General features: G+C 38.1%; 1 non-coding gene across 1 annotated transcript; it reads right to left on the minus strand.

The window, feature by feature from the left end:
* Positions 1-1,229: 1,229 nt before the first annotated feature.
* LOC141426042 (U6 spliceosomal RNA) lies at positions 1,230-1,333 on the minus strand. Its single transcript, XR_012451154.1, has one exon. It is a non-coding gene; the product is annotated as a U6 spliceosomal RNA (small nuclear RNA).
* Between the last annotated feature and the right edge of the window lie 11,665 nt (positions 1,334-12,998).

Below are 12,998 nucleotides of genomic sequence, written 5' to 3' on the forward strand. Positions count from 1 at the left end.
AATTAGTGTGTTTTCTTTAAATTTTAAAACTTTATGCCCTACACCTTTTTGGTTTTGTTTTAATTAGACTTTTTTTTTTTGGCAGCTTTAGATTTACAGACATATTCATCAGAAAGCGTCCCCGTGTACCCACTGTCCTCCCTCTCAGAGTCCCGTTACTAAACTCTTGCATTCCTGTGGCACATTTGTTATCATGATGACCCAGTGTTGATACAGTACTAACTAATGCCCATATTTTACTTTAGGGCTCCTTCTTTGTGTTGTACATTCGGATGAGTTTTGACAAAATGTAAAATGACATGAACCCGCCATTTCAGTATCATCCAAAATAGTTTTACTGCCCTAAAAAATCTCCCATGATCTACCCATTCATCCCTCCTGACCTCCCTCTGAGCTTCTGGCAACCACTGATCTTTTTCATCTTCTTTCTGATAACTTACTTTGTTTCTAGAATGTCTTATAGTTGGAGTCATAGATTATGTAACTGCTTCTTTCACTAAGCACCAGCGTTTAAAGTTCTTCCATGTCTTTTCTTAGCTCAATAGCTTATTTCTGTTTCTCACTGAATGTTTTGTTGTACAGATGTACTACATTCATCTACTGATGAATCCAAATTTGGAAAAAAAAATTGAGTTGGGTGGTTTGAAACGGTATCCTCACTATGTAACAGGCTGGCCTCAAACTCCCTATATAGCTCAGCCTGGCCTTAAACTCTGGCTCCTCCAGCCTCAGCTTTGTAAGTACTGGGATTATGGATGTACACCACCATACCTGGCTTCAAATTTGGGCAGTTTTCAATAAAGCTGCCATAAACTATTACTTGCTTTTTTGTGTGGGTATCAGTTTTCAGCTCATTTGGGGAAATAAGAGTGTTTAGGTTTTGTAGCAAACTGCTGAACTGTCTTCAGATGCAGCTGTAATGTCTTGCATTCCCATCAGCAATGAATGAGGGTTCCTTGTGCCGTCCTCACCATTTGGTGTCATCAGAATTCAGGATTCAGCTGTTCTCTATGGGTGTGCAGTATTACTATCTTAATTTGTACTTCCCTAGGAAGTGTAAATTCCTATGTAGGAATTCAATGTGTAGCATCTTTTCACGTGCTTACTCAACATCTGTGTCTTTGGTGAAGTGTTTCTCCAGATCTTTTGCTCATTTTTTAACTGGGGTTTTTCCTGATTGTTGAGTTTTAACAGTTCTCTGTGTGTTTGAGATAACAGTCCTTTATCAGAAATATTTTTTAAGCTTCAAGAATTTGCGTGTCATCCTTGTGCAGGGGCCATGCTAATCTCTAAACTGTTCCAATTTTAGTATATGTGCTGCCGAAGCGAGCACTGCAAATATTTTAAGCCTGTGCCTTGTCTTTGCACTGTCTTGAACAGAGTCTTTTGTAGAGCCAAAATTTTTAATTTTATGGAGTTCATCTTTAATTTTTTTTTTCATGGACAGTGCTTTTGATCTAAAAAATCCTTTCCACAGTCAAGGTCACCTCTGATTTTAATCATTTTATCTTCTAGGATTTTTATAGTTTTTATCTCAACATTTATCTAAATGAACCTATGATCCAACAATGGAAGTGCTTATCTTCATTTCTTTTTTATGTAGATATCCAGTTGTTCCAGAACCATTTGTCCTTTCTCCATTGAATTGCCTTTTCTCCTAGTCCAGTTGACTGTGTGACCTGATCTGTTTGTCTCTTCTTTTGTGAACAATAACCATCTTGACCACTGTAGTTTAGAAGCTTTGAAGCTGGGTAATGTTGTCCTCCAACTTTGTTTCTTTCCTTCAGTGCTGTGCTGAGTGTACCTCTCCATATAAACTCAAGAATCAGCTTGTCAGCATCCACAAAATAAGGACTCTGAGATTTTAACTGGGATTGTACTAAATCTGGATCAAGTTGGGGAGAACTGACCTCTACACTGTGTCTCCCTAACCATGAACATTAGGTCTTCTTTGACTTCATCAGCTTTCTAGTTTTACTAGTTTTCTAAATTTACTAGAAAACTGTGTTAAAAAACAGAGATAGGATGTGCTTAATGTAGCAATTGGTGAAACTAGCTGAAGGGTTATGGGCTCATGAGTATTACTGAAACTCTTCAGTAGACTTGAAACTTTCAAAAATTAAATACTGAAAGAACATAAATATATAAAGCATATATATATGTGTATAGTGCTTGCCTAGCATAAACGAGGCCTGAGTTCCAACCCCAGAACCCTGGGGATATATTTATAAATATGTAAATATATGTATTACATATATACATATATATATAGTGAGGATTTATCATAAATACAGGAAGAAATTGGATAATCATGATTAGAGGGGGAAGATTTTCTCAGAAAACAGATCTAGAGCCCTGAATAAATATATGAATACTTGAGTCACTCAGTATACAAAATTTATCCAATATACAGCATATAAAACTTTGACTAGTAAGAAAAATGTTCACATTCTTCTCTAATACATGAACATTCACAAAAATCTGACCCTATATTAGGCCACAAAGCAAATGTCAAATTCTCAGCTGGGTGTGATGGCTCACACTTGTAATCCCAGCTACTCACAGAGATCAAGAGGATCCTGGTTCAAAATCAGCCCATACGGAAAGTAAGAAGCCATCTTGATGATCAAAAAGAAACTGGGTGTAGTGGTGTGCATTTGTAAACCCCAACAATGCAGGAGGCAAACAGTGCAAAACGCTCTATGAAAAATAACTAAAGCAAAAAGGGCATGGCTCAAGTCATAGAGCTGACTGCCTAGCAAGCATGAGGTCCTGAGTTCAAAGTCCAATATCACCCAAAAAAAAAATTTTAAGGAAAATGCCAAATACTCAAATATGTAAGCCATTTTCTTTACACAGTGTATGGAAACATGTATGTGATGTTCTAAAGTATAACAATAAAATCTATTCACTTTAAATTCAAAATTGATGCTATAAACACTGACTTAAAAATAAAAAATAGATCTGGCACTGTGGCACATGCCAGTAATCCCAATACTCAGGAGGCAGAGGCAGGAGGATTGCAAGTTCCAGGCCAGCATGGACTACATAGTAAGACCCTGTCTCAAAAACAAAGAAAATTGCTGGGCACTGATGTCTCATGCCTGTAATCCTAGTTAGTCAGGAGGCAGAGATTGACAGGATCGTGGTTTGAGGCCAGTCCGGGGCAAATAGTTCGTGACCCTATTTGGAAAAAACTCAAAACAGGGCTAGTGAAGTGGCTCAAGTGGTAGATCACTCACCTAGCTAGCATAAGACCCTGAGTCAAACCCCAGTACCATTAAAAACAATTTAAAATTTATAAAAAGGAAAAATAAAAATTGAAATTAAACCCATTAAAAATAGACAATACTAGGTCTCTGGATTAAAACTTACTAAATTCAGCCAAAACATATCTGAAAGAAAATTATACATGACCATTTGTGAAAAAATTGACACCAAAAAAATGTTAAATTTGGACTTTTTTATTTAAGAAACTAGAAAAAAAAAAAGAAAGAAAAGAAAAGGGATGGTTAGTCCAGCTACTTGGAGGTAGATAGGGAGGATGGATATTCAAAGCCAGTCTGGGCAAAAAGTTAGCAAGACTCCATCTCAATCATCAGAAGAGCATGCCAGCATGTGCCTGTCATCCCAGCTATACCAAAAGTATGAATATGAGAACCATAGTTCAGGCTGACTCAGGCACAAATGCAAGACCCCATTTGAAAAATAATCAAAAAAGGGGAGAGGGGAGCTGAAAACATGGCTCCAGTGACAAGAGTGCTTGCCTAGCAAGCAAGAGGCCCTGGGTTCAACCCTCAGTACAACCAAAAAAGAAAAAACAGGGATTAAAAATAGAGGACAATGAAATTCTCAGTGTAGATTCCAGCCTATTAGTACATGCATTCCTAACACCGAGATCTTGATTTCTAATACCAATGTCCAACAAAGAAGCACATTGGAGAAATGGCTGATTTAGCACTGGGGCAAGAAATAGACAAGATGAGCCTGGAGCAACCAGACAATATGAATGTTTTAAAAACAAAAGGCATATCAGCCAAAAAAAAAAAAAAAACAAGCTACACTGCTGGACAATGCTAAAGGGACCAGGAGCCAACTGAGAGCTCCCAATGGCCAAGTGCAACAGTCTGAACAAGAACATCAGGGGTGTGTGTATGTGTGTGTGTCCTAAAGAAAAAAACGCATCCAGGAGTCCATACTGAAATGAATCTGGGAGAGAAGACAAATACCTCATGCATCAGATTTCCAAATAATTTATGTAGCTTTCTGCCCTGAAGGAAGTAGAGCATAAGTTGCTCCTCAGGTACGAATGTGCACAGTGGCTCCCTTCTAAAGAGTACAATATGAATGCAGAGGGATGTTACAACTCCGCAGTGGAGAAACCTGACAACCACCACTAAGCCAGATGGTCAAGGTCAACATCCACATCGTAAGTCATGTTGATAACGTATAACCTTGATAAGAAGTGATGAAAATGGTACCTGTCTTTGTGGTCTTCTAAAAACCATAAGAAAACACAAATTCCAATAGAAGGGCATCCTATAACATGCCTGATCAAGACCCCTTAAAAAGGGCAAAGTCACCCCAAAAATGCATGTGAGAAACAGTCACAGTGGAGGAGCCTAGGGAAACATAAACAAATGTAATGTGGGATCCTGAGCAGAGAAAAGGATAATTAGTTAAAAACCCAGGAAATCTGAGCAAAATGTGAACTTGAGTTAGTGATAACACATCAGCATTTGTTCATCAGCTGTAATAAATGCATCTTACTGATGTAAGATGTTAATAACAAAGGAAACTGGGTACTGGGCATGTGGGAATTCTCAACATTTCAGTAAATCTAAAACTATTCAGTAAGTTTTTTTTAAGTAGATTTGGTGAGTCTATTCAGTAAATGTTAAGTGCTTGCTACTAGAACAAAAGGGTTGTTTTCCCTGGCCTTCTACAACATATATAAAATAAATAAACAAAAGGTGTATATTTGCAAATTATAATAGGATATAAGTGTACTGGGCGGCCAGTGAATGGTTTTAAATCTAGAAGTCTAATTATACTTTAAAAAAATGCCTCTGTCTGCAGGGTAGAGAATGAACTGCAGGGCCAATGCAGGAAAACAAGGAGTCCTATTAGAAGATTATTTAAAACCAGGTAGTCTAAAGATGGCAAGGTTTGCACTCAGTTAGTAGCAGTGGTATGGGAGGGAATGGATTATAGTTATTGATAGAAAGCTATGGATTTTTGGTGTTCATCTTGCTTATTGCTGCTTTATAGAATTTTAACAGTTATGTTGTGATAGGTTTTTAGTTATTTGCCTTGGATTTTCTAGATAATTATACCAACTATTTAAAAATGTTTTAATTTCTTTCCTTTTCCATTATTAATTATTCCTCTCATTTCTCATTTTATTGGTTTGTCTAATGTCTCTAGAACAATGTTAAATCTTGTCAGTGATAGAAAATGTCCTGTTATTTCTAACATTAATTAAAAGCCACAGGATCAGATAAAGAGTAGCTAATAAAAACATATGGCAGCTGGGTGTGGCAGTGCACACCTATAATCCTGGCACTGCAAACTGAGGTAGAGGAACTGCAAGTTCAAGGGCCCAGCCTGGGGTAAACATAGCAAGGCTCTATCTCAAAAAGAAAAACCAGGGCTGGTGGTGTGGCTCAAGTGGTAGAGTGTCTGCCTAGCAAGTGTGAGGCCCTGAAATCAAAATCCAGTGCTACCAAAAAGAAAAATACACCACCAATAAAACAAAAAATAAAAACATAAAGCAATAGGACATCAGCAAGATGGCAAAATAGGAGGTCTCAAACACTTCTCCCCACTGACCCCATCCAGGCAGGGAAACGTTCACCTCTACACATTTCAGAGAAGCAGAGAGGCAGACTAGCCAGATTCAGAGGACAAGTACCACTCAATTCAGTCAAAAGCCCAGGCCAGGGCTCTACCCTGACAGGGAGTTAATTCTCAATTTTGCAGTTCTAAAGAGCATAACCTTTTGTCCTGCCCATCTAACTTTGGAGCCCAGACTGTAGCCCTGCCCAATTGTAGAGACCAAATAGCCAGATTTCCCAGCCAGGAAGGAAATCTTGTGACTGACCTGGTCAGAGCCATCACAGCACCCAGCTCTGCCTCACAACACAGTCCAGCTCTGCCAGTGATCTTCCCAGGTAGTGAAGCTGACAGAAACCCCACCCAACATCAGAGAGAACTCCCAATAAACTTTGCCTATTTGAAGTCCTCACCAGGTGGTCCCCTTCCAGAACCACTGAATAGCAAAAGTCTATTCCTGTCAAAGAATATCTGTAAAGGCCAGAAAAGGGCATTCTCCACTCAAATGTGCAGACAATACAAGGACACAAGGATAAGAAATCAGGGAATCACAATACTGCCAAAAGAAACTAATAAAGCACCAATACTGAATCCAAAAGAAATGGAAGCTTGAGGGCTGTGGAGTGGCTCATGTGGTACAACACCTGCCTAGCAAGTGTGAGGCTCTGAGTGCAAACCCCTGTACCATAAAAAAAAAAAAAAAAGACAGAAAAAGAAATTAAAGTCTATGAAACAACTGACAAATAATTCAGATTAATACCCATGAAAAAATACAATGAGCTATAAGAATATACAGATAAAAAATTTAAAGAAATTTGAAAAAAGAATATGTGAAGAAAGCAAGAAGTTTGACAAATAAATACAAACAAAAAGAACTAGATAGAAAACCTAGAGATGAAGAATGTAGTGGCTGAACTGAAAGACTTGATAGAAAGCTTCAACAGCAGACTTGATCAAGCAGAAGAACGATCCATGAGCTGGAAGACAGAACATTTGAAATTATGTAGTCAGAGTAGCAAAAATGCAAAAGTAAAAAATAAGACAGCCTAAAGGAATTATGGGGCCACCATCAACAGACCAAACTTTAGTATAATAAGAGTTACAGAAGGAAAAGAAAGGTCCAGAAAGCATATTTAAAGAAATAATGGCTAAACTTCCCAAATCTAGAGAAAGGTACCTACACCCATGTATAATAAGCACTGGGGTCTTCAATCAAATTCAACTCAAATGAGAGTACACCAAGGCACATAATAATCAAACTATCAGAAAAAGACAGAGATGGAGGCATGGCTTGTGTGTGGAGTGCCTGCCTAGCAAGCTCAAGGTCCTGAGTTCAACCACCAGTACTGCAAAAAAGAAAAAAAAAGACAAGGAAAAATCCAGCAAAAGATAAGAAACATTTCATATGCAAAGGAAAGCCAATACAAATATACCAACAAATATCTCAGCAGAAACCCTGAAAGTCAAGAAAGAATGGGAATATATTCAAATCACTAAAGGGAAAAGTGTCAACCAAAAACACTTTGCCCATCAAAGCTATCTTTCAGAAATGAGGAAATAATAAAAATTTCCCAAACAAAAGTTAGACTAGACTTGTCCTACAAAAATTCCAAGTTGTTCAAACTGAAACAAAGCCACTAATTAATAACATGAAACATAAAAAAGCATACAACACTCGATGGTATAAGTTAAATGGAGCCATACTTAGAATATATTAGACTGTAATAATGGTGTATAAGATAATTTTACCATCAGTATGAGGGTTAAAAGACAAAATTATTAATAAAAACTACAGACAAAATGTCTTGGGGAAAAAACCTCAAAAATGATACTAATTTTGACATCAAAAAATGTAGAGGAAGGTAAGCAAAAGTATAGCTGTTGTACACAATCAAAGTTAACTTATCAGCTCAGAATAGCATGTTATGTGCCACATAAGCTTCATAATAATCACAAAAATTTTAGAAGTGCATGCACATGTGTACACACACACACATATCACAGAGGATTCAAAGCACACAGATGAATATCAAACAAAGGATGACAGCAAAAAGGGAGGAAGAAACAACCAACCAGAAAACAACAACATAGCAGATAGTCCTTACCCATTAATGCCTTGAATGTAAATGGACTAAATCCTCCAATAAAAAGACTTGGAGTGACTAAATGAAGAAACAAAATCCAACTTTATGCTGTCTGCAAGAGAGTCATTTCACTTTTAACACACATAAACTAAAAGTCAAGGGATGGAAAAGATACACTGCACAAAGAGAAACTAAAAGACAACAGAAGTAGATGTATTTATATCAGACAAAAGTTAAGAACTACAAAAAGAGACAAGGACATTATACAACAATAAAGGAAGATTCAGGAAGAGAATATAACAAGAGTTTAGGGCATGGCTCAAGTGGTAGAGCTCCTGCTGAGCAAGCACAAGGCAGTGAGTTCAAACCCCAGTACCACAAAAAAGAAGACTACAATTGTAAATATACATGCAATATGCATCCAAGCACCTAAATAGTAATGAAACTGAAGGAAGAGATAGACAGCAATACAATTCTTTTTTTTTTTTTTTTTTTTTTTTTTTGGTGAGGCAGGTAGAAGTTAGGGAATTCCCAATGACTATAACAGTACTGGGGTTTGAATTTAGGGCCTCACCATTTAAACCACTCCACAAATCCAACAACAATACAATTATAAATAGGACTTCAATACCCCCATTTTCAACAATGGACACAGATCATCCAGACGGAAAATTAAGAATGAAACATTGGACTTCACCAACATTTTTGACCAAATGGACCTCATAGAAACATGCAGAACGTGCCATCCAACACCAACAGAATATACACTCTTCACAAGAGCACATGGAACATCTCCTAGATGTTCACATTAGGGAACAAAATAAGTCTCAGAAAACTTAAGAAAGAATACTGAAATTAAATCAAGAATCTTCCATGACTATAATGGTATGAGACCAGAAATCAATACATGGGAAGACTATCTAAGAATTTACAAATACATGGACAGTAAACAACATGCTAGTGAACAACCAACAGGACAATAAAATTAAAAGGGAAATTTTTAAAATACCTTGAGACAAGAAAAATGGAACTATAATATACCAAAAGTTACAGAATACTGCAAAAGCAGTTCTAAGAGGAAAGTAATGAGTAAAGAGGTTAACTCAAAAATAAAAAATCCGCCAAAGGAAAGTCCAAGACATGATGGTTTCATTGCCAAATTCTACCAGGCATTTAAAGAAGAATTAATACCAATTCTTCTCAAACTCTTCTAAAAAACTCAAAGAGGAATCACTGGATATCGTGATGCATGTCTGTAATCCCAGCACTCAGCAGTTTGAGGAAAGAGGATCATGAGTTTGAGGCCAGCCTGGGCTATATAACAAGACCCTGCCTCAAAAAAGAAAAAAGAAAAGAATATTTCCATATTCTACAAGGGTAGCATCACCCTCTTACTGAAGCCAGACAAGGAAATGTCCTTGATGAACACCATGCAAAATTCTTCAACTAAGTACTGTGAAATAGAATTCAACCACATGTTTAAAGGATAGTTTATCACAATGAAACAGAATTTATCCTTGGAATGCAAGGATACACAAAAACATACATAAAAAAGATTTATGAAAAGATACATGAAGAAATGCTTACTGTCTCTAATCATCAGGGAGAGGCAAATTAAAACATGAAGACATAAGGTCTCACACTTTCCAGAATGCCTGACATAAAAAACAGAGATAGAAAATGTCATGAGAAAAGAAAAAGGAACCCCTGTACACCTTGAACACCAACTGGTGGGCATTAAATTAGTAGGGTCTAAATGAGCCAGACTCAGAAAGACAAATATCATGTTTTCTCTCACATGCAGAATCTGGGTTTAAAAAAACTCAAAATACAAAAGTAAAAGTTGGACTATTGGGGGGGCACAATTTGAGTGGGGAGAGGAACAAGAGAGGGTAAAGGGACACTGGGGGGATGAATTTGATTAAAGTACCTTGCATAAGTACATACATGTATATGTCATAATGAAACCCATTATTTTGTACACTGAACATAAGCTAAAAGATAAAAAGTGCTCTAGTTTAAAAAAATTAGTACAGATATTATAGAAAATAGTGAAAACAGCCATAGACACAAGTGAGAAAATGTGGTATTTGTCTCTGTCTGGCTCAATTCATTTAGCATAATGTTCTCCAACTCTATTGCAAATGACAAATTTTTTTTCAAATTATCTAAAATGTATTTATCAAACAGGATAGTGAGCTCTGTTCTGTTCTGTTCTGATGAACAAGTGTTCATCATAAATACAGTTTGATGCTTATCTTTCTATAAATTCCTCCTTTCAAGGCTCAGCTTAATATCATTTCCTCTGTGAAGCCTACGTAGAACTTCTGCCTTCACCATAATGTGCACCTATCTCTATAGTGTGTTTACTCCTAGATGGCCTTTGTTTAGAGAGCAATTTCCTTTACCAGACCCCAGAACAGCCAGTGCTAGGGCTTGTTCTTTGGATTCCTAGGACCCAGCACAATCTGAAGGAAAGTAACTACTTAGCAAACTGCAGGGAAGGGGAGGAAGGACATGGCAAGCGTATTTTCAGAGCTGTGTGGCAATGGAGACCTCCTGCAGCCCACCTGTGGGCACCCCCAGGGTTTTCAGAGCTGATGGCCAGGAACCAAGTATTCACTCAGGGATCTTCTTTATACCATCAAGAAACTTTGCCATTCAGGTTCTGATGTTAGGGCCCCTCCCGTAAGACTGAAGATGGCTAATGTGATCCAATGTTCTGTCTTATGAGTTTGAGGCCATATATACATATATGTATCTATGGAAACCTGGAAAAACTGTAGTTTTAAGATGGTCTATGGTCTTCTGATACCTAAACTATCACAAGTGCCCTTAGGGTTAATAGTAGACCTATTGCATGTGGGTGCATGCATATGTAACAGGGTTTGGAGGAAGACAAAATATTGATAAGGATTACTAAACATTCATATATAACTCTAAGTTACCATTTATAACAGTTACCCAAGGACTAGCTTAGAACCCAAAATATCTATTTTTGATGGTAGTACTGGGATTTAAACTCAGAGCCTCATACTTGCTAGGCAGGCACTCTACCTACACTTGAGCCCACCTCTAGCCTTTCATCCTTCAGTTATTTTTGAGATAGGTTCTGGCATTTTTGCCTGGGCCAGACTGGACAGCAATCCTATTTATGCTTCCTACATGGGTGGGATGATAGGTACATGCCACTATGCCTAGCCTTTCCTGTTGAGATGGAGGTCTCACAAACGTTTTGCTGGATGCCTCAAATCACAATATTCCCAGTCTCTTCCTCCTCAGTAACTAGAATTACAGGACTGAGACACTGTGCCCACCCTGGCAAACCTGTCCTTCTGATGAATTAATATGGAATGAGTATTGCTTTTGTGTTTGGTGTATCTTTACCTCTACTCTTATAATTAAACTATTTGGGGGGTGTATTAGTTTGCTTTATGCCACTATAATGAATATCTGAGGAAATTAACTCATAGAAAAGGTTTATCTTGGCTCACATTTCTGGAGGGTCTAGTCTGTAATCAAGTGGCCTCATTTCTTTGGGCATCTGGTGAGGGCGGCACATCGTGGCATGAACGCACTGTGCAGCAAATCACTCACCTCAAGAGCCAGGAATCAGAAAGAGGAAAAGAGGCCAAGGTCCCACATCTTGTTTGGGAGCTATCCCACCAGTGACATAAAGACCTCTGAGGTAGGTCCTCCTCCTAAAGGTTCTCACCCCCACCCTCGCCCCATCCCAATAGCACCAGCAGGGGACCAAACATTTCCCATATGGAGCTTGGGGAGACAGACACTTACCCAAACCACTGCAGGGAGCAGAAAGTCGGAACTGACATTCCCTTCCTCTTGATCCTCCCACAGTATCAGCATTTGGAGAAACAAGTAAAATGGTAAGGGCAGCTCTCTAAACATACACAACACAGACAGCTCTTCACACTCAATACCCGCACCATGACCGTTCCGACACTACTGTGACTACAGTCGGTTGTTTCTTTTGTCCCAAACATATGTCCAGTAAAATTAATTTTTAAAATATTGAAGGAATAACAAGGTATTTTACCTACTTGATTTCTTTTGCTGCTTTTTCTTTAGATTACACAGGAGCTATGTTTAGAGAAAAGGTTTATTTTGGCTTATGGTTCTGGGAGTGCTGGTCCAAAATCCAATGGCTCTGTTGCTTTAGGCCTCTGGAGAATTGACACACCATGTGATCAAAGTAATCTGATTTAGGACTAGGGATATTATCAGTGGTACAACACTTGACAAGCCTATGTAAGGACTTGAGTTCAATCCTCAGCATGGCAAAATATAAACAAATGCATTAATTGCTGCAGTGGTATAACTCAGTAGTACAGCACTTGCCTAGTATAGCCAAGGCCCTTGGTTTTTGATCTCCAGTACCACAAAACATTAATATTCAAGTTGGAAACGGCAGTATGTGCCTGTGCTTCTTGTGAGGCTGAGGCGGGAGAATCAATTGAGCTGGAGAGTTTAAGTCCAGTCTGGACAACACGGTGGCACACTATCTCGAAATAAAATAATGTGATTCTCAAGGATGTGAAGCTAAGCACGATTGTAAATGGATTTTGTCTTTATTATTTACTTTGGTGGTACTGAACTCAGGGCCTTGTACTCGTCTACCAAGCACTCTACCACTTGAGCCACACCCCAGTTCTGTTTTGACTATTTAAACTGCGAATTCGGTACAAACGTAAAGTGAGAGGTAACTGCTGACTACACCAGAAACTATGGAGTGTGTGCCATCAAGAACCAATCCTTTACCCAAGTCACTCTAGCAGTAAATAAGACTGGGGGTCTTAGTAGACACAGAAGCTTAATGAGTCAGTGTTGTGATGGATCTATCCAAACTCTCATATTGATCTTGATTGCACTGAGATATAGTTACTGGGTCACTTGCAGAGGGTTCTGGGCATTATGATTTAAGAATGTCCTGTCAAACTATAGGCTGTCTGGGGAGTCATAAAGGATGAAGATACTCAAAACCATGCCATATAAAAATGGATGAAGTTGGGACAACTCTCAAGCTTAAGCAAATTTAAGTGGCTGAGTTATATTATCAAT

Source organism: Castor canadensis, chromosome 8 (genome assembly GCF_047511655.1).
Source record: "Castor canadensis chromosome 8, mCasCan1.hap1v2, whole genome shotgun sequence".
Lineage (NCBI taxonomy): Eukaryota > Metazoa > Chordata > Mammalia > Rodentia > Castoridae > Castor > Castor canadensis.